Genomic DNA, 13957 nt, shown 5'->3' with positions numbered 1-13957 from the left:
AGGAATCTTTGTTCAATTAGACCGTGGGAAGATTACACATACACACATGCATTAAGTGACATTGGTAATTGGAATGTGTAAACTTTTGTATAGATTGCTCCACATATCTGCTATTGTATCTTACATAGATTAGCTCAGATATTAAGATGATGGATGCTACTGAATTTCCCCAGTAAATTTAAGTCTGCAAGGCAAAGCCCTTGGTGGACTTCATAAAAAGATCTGCTCTTCTCTGTCTTCTCTTAAAACATGGAGGCTTTTTGGCTTGAGACATGCATTTTCTGTTTCTTTGTTCTCTTTCCATCTCCAGTTATTAACCTGTTTTACTGAGGAAGTTTTGTCAAAGCGAAGGGTTTTACAATGTGCCCTAAATCTCGTATACTCTGATCCACTCTGGACATTTTTGCCATGACTTGATCTGTTCCCAGCTCTTGTATGTTTTCTAAACTGCCGTTTTTGTATGTCGTAGATGAAGATGGAGTTGAATTATACCTCAAAAGCTATAATACTGAGCACAAACGTAAGCTTTCATTAAAGGGGAAAGACAAGGACCCCACTAGATTCCCCCCCCACTTTCTTTCAAGCACTTTCTTTTTTCCCCTCATTTAAATTTGCATTGGCTGTTCAAATTCTTGTTGCTGTTTTCCACTATTCCCACCTCACTCAAAAAATCCCAACATTCAAACCCTTCATTAACTTTGCTCTGGGCTAGCTCTTTTATAACTACCGTGCTTTCTTTTAGTTCTGTCTATGGTCTTACGGTAAGATAAGAAATTCTGACATGCTAATCAGAGTGCTAATTACATGCTAATTACAGTGTACCAAGTGATGCATATGCTAATCAGAGTGTGTGAAGTCAACCAGGGTACTGAAGTTCAGGAACTGGGTATACAGGCAAGAATGCAGAAACAGGCAGCAGGAAAGTCACATAGACAACAGCTCCATGTACACTGAGACCAGTTTGTTGCACAGCAGGGGCCAGGTGCTTCAACACCTCCTTAAGGAGAACCCTGGAACCAAACAGCAGAGTCAGAGTCAGCTGATCCTACATGCAGGGTTGAGTGTTGCTGATCTAGTTGCCTGGCTGCAGTGCAGAGGTCCTACACCTTCCCCAAAACTTTGGGATGTTGGCTAAAAAAAAAAAGAAAAGAAAAGAAAAGAAAAAGAAACTGCTAAGAATGGAGATTTCTGACTGAGGTGTGTTGACTGGTACTAGAAATCTAGAGTATGTGTTACGTCTCAGCTCTGTGTTCTTGGGCAACCCTGGCACAGGATGCAGTCTGTCTGACTCACAAAGGACTCACCCCCCCTCCCTCCCCTCCTCTACCTAAATGAAACTGATTAAGATGCAGTGAGAGACGCACCTAAGACCCTCAAGATAAGGGTGACAAGAGTGAACCAACTGCCCTAGGTCTCATTTACATCCGAGATGGAACCAGATGACCATTCATTTACATGAGAGATGGAGAACAGAAAGCCTGAAGCAGAGACTGCAGTGAATTCTGGGACCAGAGAAGCAGGAGAGCGCTGCATGATGGGGAATCTGTGCTTCCAATGTTAATCAACCCATGTTCTCACACACCCAGCTCAGCATTTATCAGACCAGTTCTAATCTGGATTTACTAAGGACTTTTACCCCCCAGACACACACACACCTCTAAGTTTAATAGGCATCTTGGGCCGTACATTCCCCGGTCCCACTATGGGAGGCCTATTTAAACCTGATTGACTAAAACTCGGTTGCCGGGTTAGGGAATGCTGAGGCAAGAGACCGAGTCAGAGCGGGTATGGGCAACATTTGAACAATGGTTAAGGGTTCATCACAGCATCCAGCCTGCTGGAGCCCTAATCCCAGGTGTTGTCATATCTTTCCCGAGACGACTGGTGGGAGTCCTCTCCACAAAAGGTTATGAGCACCCCAATAATTGCTTTAAGTCTGTTAAAAGACTATAGTAAGATCTGGAAAAGTCATGCTAAGCTGAGGCTTGTGCACAACAAGTAAAAATCCAAAATCCTGATGCTGCAAGCTATCTATTGTTCCTGAAGAAACCATGAGATATCCCATCAGTATATCTGCCACCCATAGGAATCTCAAGCTGGCTCCCAAGTATTTGGGTTACTCCCTAATCTTAAGTGTTTCCTGATTATCAATCAGTTTCCTGAGATGGTCCAAACCAGATAACCCCTTGTCAATAGAAAAGACAATGATTTACACTACTGAGGGTGCTACGGAGCAGCTGAACTGAGGGTATAAAAATCTGTAAGTGTGTGTGCTGCTAGAAGAGAGGGAGAAGAGGAAGAGGAAAAGGAAGGAAAAGAAGTATAAGCAGGAGGAAAGAAGGAGAAGAAGAAAACCCCTGTGCTGACACCATCCCCTGTCGTTCTTGGGACGTTCCCTGTCGTTCTTGAGACAGATCGTCTCTCTCTTCAAGGATTGTGCTACGGACTGTGCCTGTCAGCTTTGCAGCCTGAGTACCGTGGACTAGGTGAGATCCCAGCGTTCTCTGTCTTCTTTCTAGGCATAAACTTCTGAACCTGAACTGTATCAGTTAAGCTTGAGCTAAGTTTCCCCAAATACTTAGTGAAACCAGGGTAGTATTGTCATTGTTTGTGTTTGTTTTTCTTTTGCATGTCTATTACTACTAGTACTGTTATATATTTCATATGCTTAGCAATAAATAACTTTTATAGTCAAACTGGTAGTAGTTGTGTATATTTTTCCTTCTCTGCTTCTCTTTCTTCCCGTGCTCTGCAGCAACGCTTCTTTTACCTATGCTAAAGATCCCTGTGAAGCCCAAATTATTGTGGGGTCTGCTCATCAAGAGGCCAAAGATTGGGACGTGCTGAGTTTGAAACACATAAGGGGATCAGCTTGTATAGGCTGATTGACCCAGTTTGACTCAGACGTGCCCTTATGAACTGAATGCTGGCCCATGAGGGTGTCAGCTGGACACCCAGCCGGATTCAGAGGGATTCTGTTCACCTGTGTGCTTGTGTCTGACTGCATTTTATTGTTGCTCTTATGAACTGATTCTTGGCATATGAGGGTGTCAGCCTGTCCATGCTGATCAGCCCGGCCAGGTCAGGCGTGTCACGTTAATTTATGTGTGTTTGTGTGTGTGGCTGATTCGGTGACTGGAGGAACCCAGTCCCATTGAGACTGAGTCCTGCAAGATAGCTCCACTGGGGGTGAGGGCTTGCAGAAGGGAGAGATACAGCTCTATATAGTAACACAAGCAGCACATTGACAGAGTCACCAACACCCTAGAAACTATCCCTAATAAATGAGCACACCCCAAAGTAATGGGCAAATTTGGTAACATATGGGTATCAAGCATGTGGTCTGTTGGCTGGACCTGGCCTGCTGAGCCATTCTATCTGGCCCACTAGGCTACTGGCTGGCAGTTGAGACATGGTAGGGACATGGCCTGCTGTGGATTCTGGGTCCCTGAGGCCTGTAGTCATAGTCCTTTGCAGCAGGAGGATGAGCCAAAGGGGTGATGCAGATCTGATTCCTCTGCTGCCTTTTGGTCTGTCATTACAGGACTGCCACTGCGTGTTTGCCCTACCTTGTCCAGTGCTAGCCCCACTGCTCCTCCATGCCAAAGCTGTGCAATTCCTATGCTGGAGCTGGAGACAGCCTACAAGGACCCCCTGCAGTCCAGATCTGGCTCAGAACACAAGGTGGGTTTGACACCCTCGATCTAAAAAAAATTGTTTTTCTGCTCACAGCCATGCTAATCATCTAATTTGGGAGGCTGGCATAGACTGAGGTAGGGGTGGGTGGGTGTTAATTGGGGTGGGGGGGAGGGGAGGGGGGGAGGTTACCTTCCTCTGTAGTATGGGGTATGGTCCTTTCCCTAGGATCTTCTGAGCATACCTTAGTTAACCAACAACTACTCTATTGTTGCAGTAGCAGGGCATTGCCAATACCTTTACCCCCTTTGCTTTTACCTGTAGCCTGTTATAGCATATTCTTGTCTTGATGTTTCAGATATTGCATGTCATTAGGGCTGTGCGAAACACCATCGTTTCATTTTGACGTCCGGATGAAAGGAGGCTGCCCTGTCACCTGGAACCGGCACTGGGCATGGGCTGGCCCAGCACTGGAGAAAATTGCTGTTGCCACCTGTCCCAGGCAGCAGTGGCAGCCTCCCCTCATCTGGTGCAAAGATCTAGGTGTTTGCACCACCGGGAGGAGTCCGGCACAGCCTGGCAGCCCTCCTGGGGGATGCGAGCCCCTGGATCTGCACCCCAGATGAGAGGAGACTCAGGCTGCGGCAGCAGCAATCTTGTCCAGTGCTGGGCACAGCCCACACCCAGTGCTGGAACCAGGTGGAAGAGGCAGCCTGAGCCTCCTCTCATCCGGGGTGCAGATCTGGGGGCTCACATCCCCTGGAGGGCTGCTTGGCTGTGCCAGACTCCTCCCGGGGGTGCAGGCTCCCGGATCTGCACTGGATGATAGGAGGTTGCTGCTGCCGCTTGGGACCAGCACTGGGCACAGCCCACCCCCAGTGCTGGAACCAGGTGGAAGAGGCAGCCTGAGCCTCCTCTCATCCGGGGTGCAGATCTGGGGGCCCGCACCCCTGGGAGGGCTGCAGGGCTGTACCGGACTCCTCCCAGGGGTGTGGGCTCCCGGATCTGCGCCAGATCACAGGAGGCTGCCGCTGCTGCCTGGGCCTGGTGCTGGGTGCAGCCCACGCCCACCACCGGGCTCCATGGAGCTCAGCCCGACGGTGGGAGGTGGAGTGCAGCCCCAGCTCTGCCTGCCTCTTGCCACCAGGCTGTATTCTGATCGGCTCCACCTGCCCCATGGAGCTAAAGCCAGTGGCAGGAGGCTGGCAGAGCTGGCGCTGTGCTCTGTGGGGCTGGCAGAACCAATCAGAGTGCAGTCTGTTGGCGGGAGGGGGGCAGAGCCGGCGCTGTGTTCCGATAGGCTCTGCCAGCCCCACAGAGTGCAGCTCGGTGGCAGGAAGCAGACAGAAGAAAAGATCAACTCCAAAAAACCATCAGATTTGACACCTCACAGTGGACAAAACTCTAACCTTGTCCGCTGAATTGACTGCTTCAGGGAAAGAATGAACAATGAAATAATCAACAACACACGCCACCACAACAACCTCTCCCTACCAGAGAGACAGGCCATAGAATCTCTAAGATCTAACCACCAAATAGTAATAAAACCAGCAGATAAAGGAGGAGCCATTGTCATCCTAAACCGTGATGACTACATGTCATAAAGGAAGCCAACAGACAACTCTCTGACATGACACCACACACTACAAAGAACTACAAGAAGATCCTACTCCCCTTTTCACCATGAAACTCAAAAATACCATCAAATCATTTCCATCAGGACTACAAGAAAAACTACAGAGCTTGATCCCCACACTACCCAACCCAGGGACTTTTTACATGCTCCCTAAAATCCACAAATAAGGGAACCCTGGCAGACCTATCATATCCAACCAGGGTACCCTAACTGAGGAAATATCAGGTTTCATCGAATCAATCCTAAAACCGCTCATCACCCGAAGAGCAAGTTTTGTCCAAGACACTACAGACTTTCTACGGAAACTTAAAAACATAGACCACCTTCCCAGCAAAACCCTCCTAGCCACCATGGATGTTACCAGCTTACCAACATCCCACACCAGGATGGCATCCAAGCCTGCCTTACGTATCTACAAAGCAAGATTACAATTCAGAATACAGACCCAAAGATATTACTGACCTTGTACACTTCATCCTCACACACAACAATTTCACGTTAATAACCAACACTTCCTCCAGACCATGGGCACAGCTATGGGCACCAAAATGGCCCTACAGTATACCAACCTTCTTATGAGCCACCTGGAAGAATTCTTCAAGGGCTGCACCATCAAACCCTTGCTATACTTAAGATATATCAATGACATCTTCATTATTTGGACTGAAAACATGCAATCTCCGATTGAGTTACATCAGAAATTCAACAATCAACATCCCTCCATCCGACTATCTTTTGAATACTTGAGCACCAACATCTCCTTTTTAGACACGATGATCAGTATCCAGACTAGTAAAATACAGACCACGTTATACAAGAAACCCACAGGCTAACATACACATTTGCACAGAACCAACAATCACCCTAAACACACCAAACCTGTGATATACAGGCAAGCCCTCAGATACCACCGAATTTGCACTGAGAACACCTGGGATTGCTACCTCACCAATCTTAAAACGGCTTTCATACAATAAGGACACTCCTGCAGAGAGAGAGAGATTGCACGTTTGAAAGAGCCACCCAGATACCACATGAAGAACTGCTGCAGTACAGAAGAAACACCCCGCCCCGGATCACACACCACTGGTTACGACATATCCCTCTCTCAAACCCATATGGAAAATCCCCAAACAATTGCAACCCATACTAGAAAGAGACCCTGTTCTTCCCAGAACCATGCGCCCTAGCCTTCAAACAAGCATCGAACCTTGCTAACCTCATCACCAGAAGCAAACTTCCTCAAGCCCAGAACACACCAAAAGGATCCAGACCGTGCCATGACAAGAAATGCAAAACCTGACAACACATCCACCACCCCCACAATTACTACACCCCACAACAGAGCCATCAGCATCCCTGCATCTAACAGCTGCACCTCCAGAAATGTAATATATTTCACCAAATTCCCTGATGGAAAATACGTAGGAGACCGCAAACAACAACTGCGCACCAGAATGAACGCACAACAGAAATCTATCAAAGACAGAAATACCCAATTACCTGTGGGGGCACATTTCTCACAAGGAAACCACTCTCTCTCCAATCTCTCTGTCCTGATCCTCAAAGGGAACTTATAAAACAGTTTTCAGAGACGAGCCTATGAATTTCACTTCATCAACCTCCTGGATACAAAAAATCATGGACTAAATATAGTCATTGGATTTATGACACATTATAACTTGCCTGACATCTGATTCCCCAGGTATCTCTCCATTATTTAACTGCTACATTCATCCCCCTTCTCCCCCCCACCCCCCAGCCTCTCTCTCACCTACTGACTCCTCAACTCACATCTTCACTGACTGCCTGTCTCACATGCATACCAGCCTCTGGCTTCTTTACTATTCTTTCCATCCAGGAAGAGCACACACCAACTGCAGAAACTTCCTTAGCCTGACGAAGGGTTTTTAAACCTGAAAGCTTGCCAATATTTTTTTCCCCCCCAACTATTTAAGTTGGTCTAATAAGAGATATCAGATTCATCCAAAGACGTTTGTCTGCCTATGTCTTTATACTAACATGGCTACAACCTACAGCCCTGAAGCATTAAAGATACAATCCTTCAATCTTCAGTTAGAACTAACCCTAGTCATAGCCTTTGCATGAAAGATTCCAGTTCCCCTATTCTTTCATATGTAGCAGAACTGTTATTTGGTTCCCTTTTACTCAGACTGGTTCTCTCTCTGTAGAGCTGGTCATTATTTGTTCCCCAATGAATTTGTTTTTGTTTGTTTATTTTTTGCCAAAAATATGAATGAATTCAAACAGAATACTTTTATAATTCTGTGTTGATTTTTGGCACACCTGGCAGTAAATCATTTTTGTAGCAACACAAAAAGTTTTATCAACCATTTTTTTTTTGTTTCATTTCAGCTGTGCCATGCCATTTTACCCTAATACCAGCAAATTCCACTTCTGTCATATGTTGCTCTGTGTTCATTCACTGGATGTTTTCACATTATTTCTAGTAAGGTTAAGTATAGCCACTTGAAGTTGTATGTCTCTAGTGGGTTATGGAATAGAGAAAATCCCACACAACTTACTGATTCGTTTGATGCACTGGCTGGGGGAGTAGTTAGTTGATTGCATGATTACACAATGATTGCACACTTAATTCATACAACACAATTTTATTTTAAAATTCTTTGCTATACATATAACACTGTAAAGAAATACCACAAACATTAAGAACACAATAAGTACATATATCAGAAACAATGCTCCCAATGCACTTCCTTAAAACAATTACAATTACAACTCAAAGTTAAATTTGAATCAATACTATTATTTTTCATGATATACTTACAATTCTAGAATTCCGAGAAGCCAAACACCTAAATATGGTTTCATTCCTCAGTAGTACAATTTAATGGGTTGGCCTCAGTAGTACAGTTCAATGGGCTCGCCTCAGCAATACGATTCAATGGGCTGGCCTCAATACTGATAGGACTAAGTCCCCTTCCTTCAGTCCCTTTCGGGTGCTCTGCAGCTTCAGCGTGAACTAAGAGATTCGTGTTCACTGAGAGGGTGGTTCAGGTAATCAGTCTGATCCGGCCTACACTTGTGATTCTTCCTTTGTTGTTCTGCAAGTGAGGTTACCTCCAAATTGGGACAGTAGGTTACAGTTTTTATTGAGTGAGTTGCCATCTTGGGTCCCTCCTACCCAAACCTGTCACTACTCCCAAATTTGGGCTCAGATCTTACTCAACAGATTCTTTTGCTTGGTAATCAGTTTCTTTTGTTGACCATGTTAATTACTTTGAGGAATTTCCATATCACTGAATTGACTTTTATTTCCAATCTTTTAAAAGGCTCCTACGGTTTGATTTCTCAGAATGTGGGTGTCATGGCGGGGTCCTCCAGGAGGGCCGTGATCTCCTTAAGGCCCCCTCTTCCATGCCAAGTTGGCCCAAGGGCACCCTCTATATCTCGCCCACCATGTCTTTGATGTTTAGGTAAAGTTGGGAGGCTGCCTCACGTCTCCTTGGGCACGGTTAGCTGGGACCTCTGTCCCCGTGTTTTCCCGGACCCACCGGGGGTCTCCCTGGATGATGGGTGCTTCCCAGGCACCCTAGCCTTATGGGCTACGCGTGGCTTCAACCACCCCTGATACCACGCCCCAAGCCTCGCAGATGGGATAGACATTGGTCTGTCTTTCTATACGTACACTACCCATCTCTCGGGCCTCTTCCATGCACTCGCCCACTCTCTGGGGCCTCCTGTGTACACTCGCCCGCTCTCTGGGGCCTCCTGTGTTGTGGAGCCCACTGGGGCCTCCTGTGTTGTGGAGCCTCCTCTGTCTCCGAGCCCACTCGGGGCCTTCCCTGTAATGTCGCCCCCCCCTGTCTGGGGCCTGCTACGCCTGCGCTGGGGCTTCTTGATAATGCCCCCTTTCCGGGGCTCTCTCTGCACCCACACTCGGGCTTCTAAAAGACCGCCCCCTGTCTGGGGCTCTCTGTACCCACTCTGGGGACTTCTCAGCTATGCCTCCTGACTCTCGGGCCCACTGCGCTGCTACCCCCTTCTCCCAGGGCTCACCGCACCACTACTCCCTCTCGCTGGGGTTCACTGCAGCACTTCACCCTTCTCCAGGGTTTACTGCAGCGCTAAGCCCTTCTTCAGAGGCTCACCGCACCCGTGCTGGGCTGCTCAGTAGTTCCCTTTCTCTGGAGCTTGCTGTGCCCACGCTGGGCTTCCTAATAATACTGCCCCCTTTCTGGGGCTCACTGTGCCCACGCTGGGCTTCCTAATAATACTGCCCCCTTTCTGGGGCTCACTGTGCCCACGCTGGGCTTCCTAATAATACTGCCCCCTTTCTGGGGCTCACTGTGCCCACGCTGGGCTTCCTAATAATACTGCCCCCTTTCTGGGGCTCACTGTGCCCACGCTGGGCTTCCTAATAATACTGCCCCCTTTCTGGGGCTCACTGTGCCCACGCTGGGCTTCCTAATAATACTGCCCCCTTTCTGGGGCTCACTGTGCCCACGCTGGGCTTCCTAATAATACTGCCCCCTTTCTGGGGCTCGCTGTGCCCATGCTGGGAGCCAGGGTCCTCACACTCCACTGTGAGGCCCCTTTAAGGATACTGCACCCTTACTGGCGCCAGGGTCCCCATGCCACTGGGGGTTCCCCCTGAGTATGCTGCGGCTGCTCTGGCACTGGGGTCCTCACCCTTTGTTGCGAGTCCCCCAATGAGTACGCTGCACCCGCCCTGGCACCGGGGTTCCCCCACCACTGGGGGTTCCCCTCCAAGGCCTCCTCCAACCCCTTATAGCCCCACCCTAGCCACCGGTGTAATACGTAACAACATAAACTCGAGCCTCCTGGCTATAACTCAAACACACACCCTCTGGATATAACAACAGAAGTCACCTGGCTATAACTTAGCATCATTGCTCAAGCCTCCAGAGCTATCATGAGCTGTACTTGCAATCAGGCTTCTTCCCACATCTTGGCTGAGGGAGCTCCTGCCTCTCTGGCTGCTGGCAGAGAACTGCCAGCCTGGCCTCAGCCCTGGGCTTTATGAGGGCCAGGCCCTGCCCCCTCTGGTCAGCTGACTTCCTGGTTGCCCTGGGCAACCCGCAGCTGTGCTCGTTATGTCCTGCCAGGGCTCTCTCCCTGGCAGTTTCCACTCTCTAGGAGCAGGGCACCAAGGTGCCCTGCGACAGTGGGATGTTTGCTTAAGGGTCATTTTTAGGTTAACTTTGTTAAAGGCCTCTAAAGATAAAATTCAAAAGTTAAGACTTTGAGCAAAGTCAGGACCTTCCGCATGTAGACCAAAACAATGGCCTAGATAAGAAGATGAATCTCGTCTTCTTTCTAAACTGGCTAATGGGCAACTATTACAAACACTCAAACTGTTTCATTAAATATGACATTGTAGTTCAAGGCAGTTTCTCCTTGTGACTAAGGATTTCTTTATGCTTGCTTATAGCTTGGAAGCAGAGCAAAACTGTTTTTGGAAGGAGCTCTCTCAGCATTACTGGATAGTCAGGTCAGGTATTCTTGCTCTGACCCCTGAACCTGTGCTGGCTGACTGTATTGCTGTACTGTTTTGCAAGGCTGTGGTTATTCATTGATTTCATTGCGTACCATGAAGCCTGTCTACTATTCTGCAAGGTGAAAAAAGGAACTGAAAAGCAAAAGTTGCTTGAAGGTGTGGACTCACCTACGTTTAAAGTAGTTTCAAAAGGGGAACATTTCAAAAGGGCATGCTACAAATGTAGCAAAACTGCTCCTACTTTAACACTGCTTAATACAGTGTGTACATACCCTGAATCAGACAAATGAGAGAAACTGATGTCAGATACAGATATCGGTTTAAGCAGCAATGTCACCCATCATTCACAAAGTTAGCACGAGAACTGTTGCTGGTTAATCTGGACAAGTGCAGCTGTGGAGCACTTCAGAATGAAAAAATAAAAACAACCCTATCTGAAAGCTTTCTGAGGCTAGAAACAGATGTTGCCAAATGAGGTGTCTTTGCACAGCTGATCTGATTCATCTTGCAAAACACACATTGCCTGTTGTTCCATCTGTTGATGCTGTGGGACAATGGGTGATGTGTAATCCTAGTCCTGTGCCTCAGGAATTCCCAAGATTAAGTCCCTCAAACCCTGGAAGAGCCTGCCTCCAGGCAACTTTTTGCAAGAGTTTTTCTGTGTAATGAGGTGTGCCTCCAGGATCTCTATGAGTAAGGACACCCTGACTTTCCCCACTTACTGAGACATGCATCAGAGATTCTGGTGACACTTCTCAGTAAGCAGGGAAAGCCAGGTGGGAGTTCCCAGGGCTTGAGGGACCCAGTTCTGCACAGAAATTCTCAGGGTGCACAGGATTGGGCCCCTCAGGTCCCTGGAGCACCTCTCTGGGCAGCTGGAGAGCATGGGCAGCTCAGGCCTGCCAGCATTTTTTGCACTGTAAAGTAACAATAAATACCAGCAAAACTTGACACTGCTTTTGTCATGGCTACGAATTCTGGCCATCTGTGGTGTGACAAGGGTTATTGATGTCTTTTTGCTTGGCCCTTGTGCCACCATAAACATTTTTACAGGAGCATAAAGGTGATGAAAGGCAACATCTTTTTCTATCCTATGTGGAGAAACTACATGAACCTTACAAATCATCAAATGTTGCTTTCCTCCAGGCAGACAGTTTATCTCAGGAGGACCCTGGGACAAATTTGACTAGTTGGAGTATAGGATGCCAGAATGTAAGTGAAAGGAAGAATGAGTTAGTGCATCCCAAGTCAGTCCAATGCCATGCGAAGCTGCTTCTTTTGAACCCCCACAGCTGTAGGATTCTCAGCTCATTTTACTAGTGTGATTGACTTTGCTAGTTCTGCTTGCAGTTGTTAAGGTAAGATCACTGGACTCAGTTTAGTTGGGAAAACTAGAGATGAACCAGGCAGTTCTTCCACACACAGTGTAACTCAGCAGTAACCTTCACTTGCTCAATCCCCAAACCCCCTTCTGCAGGTGATAAAAAAGAAATCTGAGTTCTTTGGTGCTGGTAAATTCTCTGCATTGCACCTGCAGTTTAACAGTCAAATGTCTGCAGCATTTGCACAGGTTCTTTTGCATATACTCATTGCATCAGTGACACCAATTTCCCTTCTGTTTCCTTTACAAAAACATGCAGAGGCTTCAGAGGCTTCTCAGTTTCTATGCAAATACATAATGGAAGAGAGAGAGTGCTGTCTCAACGTAAACAATTTCAACAAAAGCATTCAGTTTTGTGTAGAGTGCGGTGTTTCCTCTTTTTTCTGGACTTCTTTCCTGGTTCACAAAACAAAGGAAGGAAGCTGTCCCACTCTGTCCCCTGTGCCCCCGCCATCATGGTGGTGCTCCACTGCACCACCACCTCCTGTCCAAATGTTTATTCGCACTCTGATCGGCTGTTTCAGTCAGACAATCGGAGTGTTATGGACAGACAGACAGATTAAGGCTTTTATAATATTAGAATATATAACCAGAGGCATGCAATTAGCATTAATTAACTTGAATAACAAATTCAGTTTAATGTGTTGACCCTACACTTTCACTTTTCTGTAGATGTTTGTGTGTAAATGCAGAGCTGCTTTGTAGAAGCTGAAGGTTTTCACAAAAGCAAAAGATGTTTGGGGGTTTGGGCACCTAACAAAGCAGTTTTAGATTGTGGCCTTTTTACATTAACTAGATCTCCCTGCTAAAATCTCTCCCATAGAAATAATTATTTTTCACATTTAAATCATCATTGTCACAATTCAGGTTACAATGAGGGCAGTCAACAGTACTGTTATTATTTCAGGTAATCTTTGAACTCGGGCAGACTTTACTGCTTCAGCTATCCTCAGGTCCCAATTGGAGGATTTTATTTTTCAATCACAAGGGCTAGGAATTGTGTGCTCGGATTTGAAGGCACAGTTCTAGGAGAAGGTCCGGCTTCTACAGCAGATTCCACAGATATAGGAGAGGATGACTTGACTACAATAGAAGTCCACCAGAAACTAGGTACCTTAACATTTCCTGATGCCCAGGAGAGTCAGTTTAGCTTCTGCTGTGGAAAATACTGCCTGAGAGAAATAAATCAGGATTGGAAGGCTGAGAGTAAATTTATACAGCTAAGCTTTCAATGAGCATCAAACGCTTAAACCTTCATTTCTACAGAAAGAGCGAATGTTGAAACACTGAATTGTGGTATCACTGGATTAATTAAACAGAGATGTTGTTCAGATTCTTAATTACTGTTTAATTTGTGCTACCGGCATTACTCTAGTGCTCTGACATTTAAAGTTCCTGTTGTCAACAAGTTCTACCCACTCATGACCTATTTTATAGCAACTGGAATCTTGTTATACACCAAGTTAAGGTTCAGATTCTGGCAGTCATTTCTTTTTTGGTCCTAGATCCTTCAAATGAAATAAACGCTTCAAACCTTTAAAAAAGAGAGAGGCCTGTGCTGTTCTAGATCCCAATTTAGCCTACTTAGCGAAAGTGTATGTACACGCAGTGAATGTTTTATATACACCTGTGTGTTCTGATTTTATCATTTGGTTTCAACTCTCCAACGTCAAGCAGTGTCAGAGATGAGCTCTCAAAGTGCAGTCACGAGGAAGTGAAGTCAAGGGGAGTTTTGCTATTGCTTTAGGTACAGCCAGGCTTTCACCTCTGAATGCGGGACTGCCAAGGAATAACTAGCGAA

At 46.6% G+C, this 13957-nt stretch overlaps 1 long non-coding RNA gene across 1 annotated transcript in view; it reads right to left on the bottom strand.

Annotated features, from left to right (window-relative positions):
• Positions 1-10548: 10548 nt before the first annotated feature.
• Positions 10549-13957, bottom strand: part of LOC112551171 — a 15858-nt gene continuing 12449 nt past the window's right edge. Inside the window, exon 4 of the long non-coding RNA XR_003095375.1 lies at positions 10549-12438. This is a non-coding gene — a long non-coding RNA (uncharacterized LOC112551171). The remainder of the gene's footprint in view (positions 12439-13957) is intronic.

This window comes from Alligator sinensis, unplaced genomic scaffold, assembly GCF_000455745.1.
Source record: "Alligator sinensis unplaced genomic scaffold, ASM45574v1 scaffold204_1, whole genome shotgun sequence".
Taxonomy (NCBI): Eukaryota; Metazoa; Chordata; order Crocodylia; family Alligatoridae; genus Alligator; species Alligator sinensis.
The sequence above is the reverse complement of the archived record's forward strand: the minus strand, read 5'-3'. Positions and strand labels throughout refer to the sequence as shown.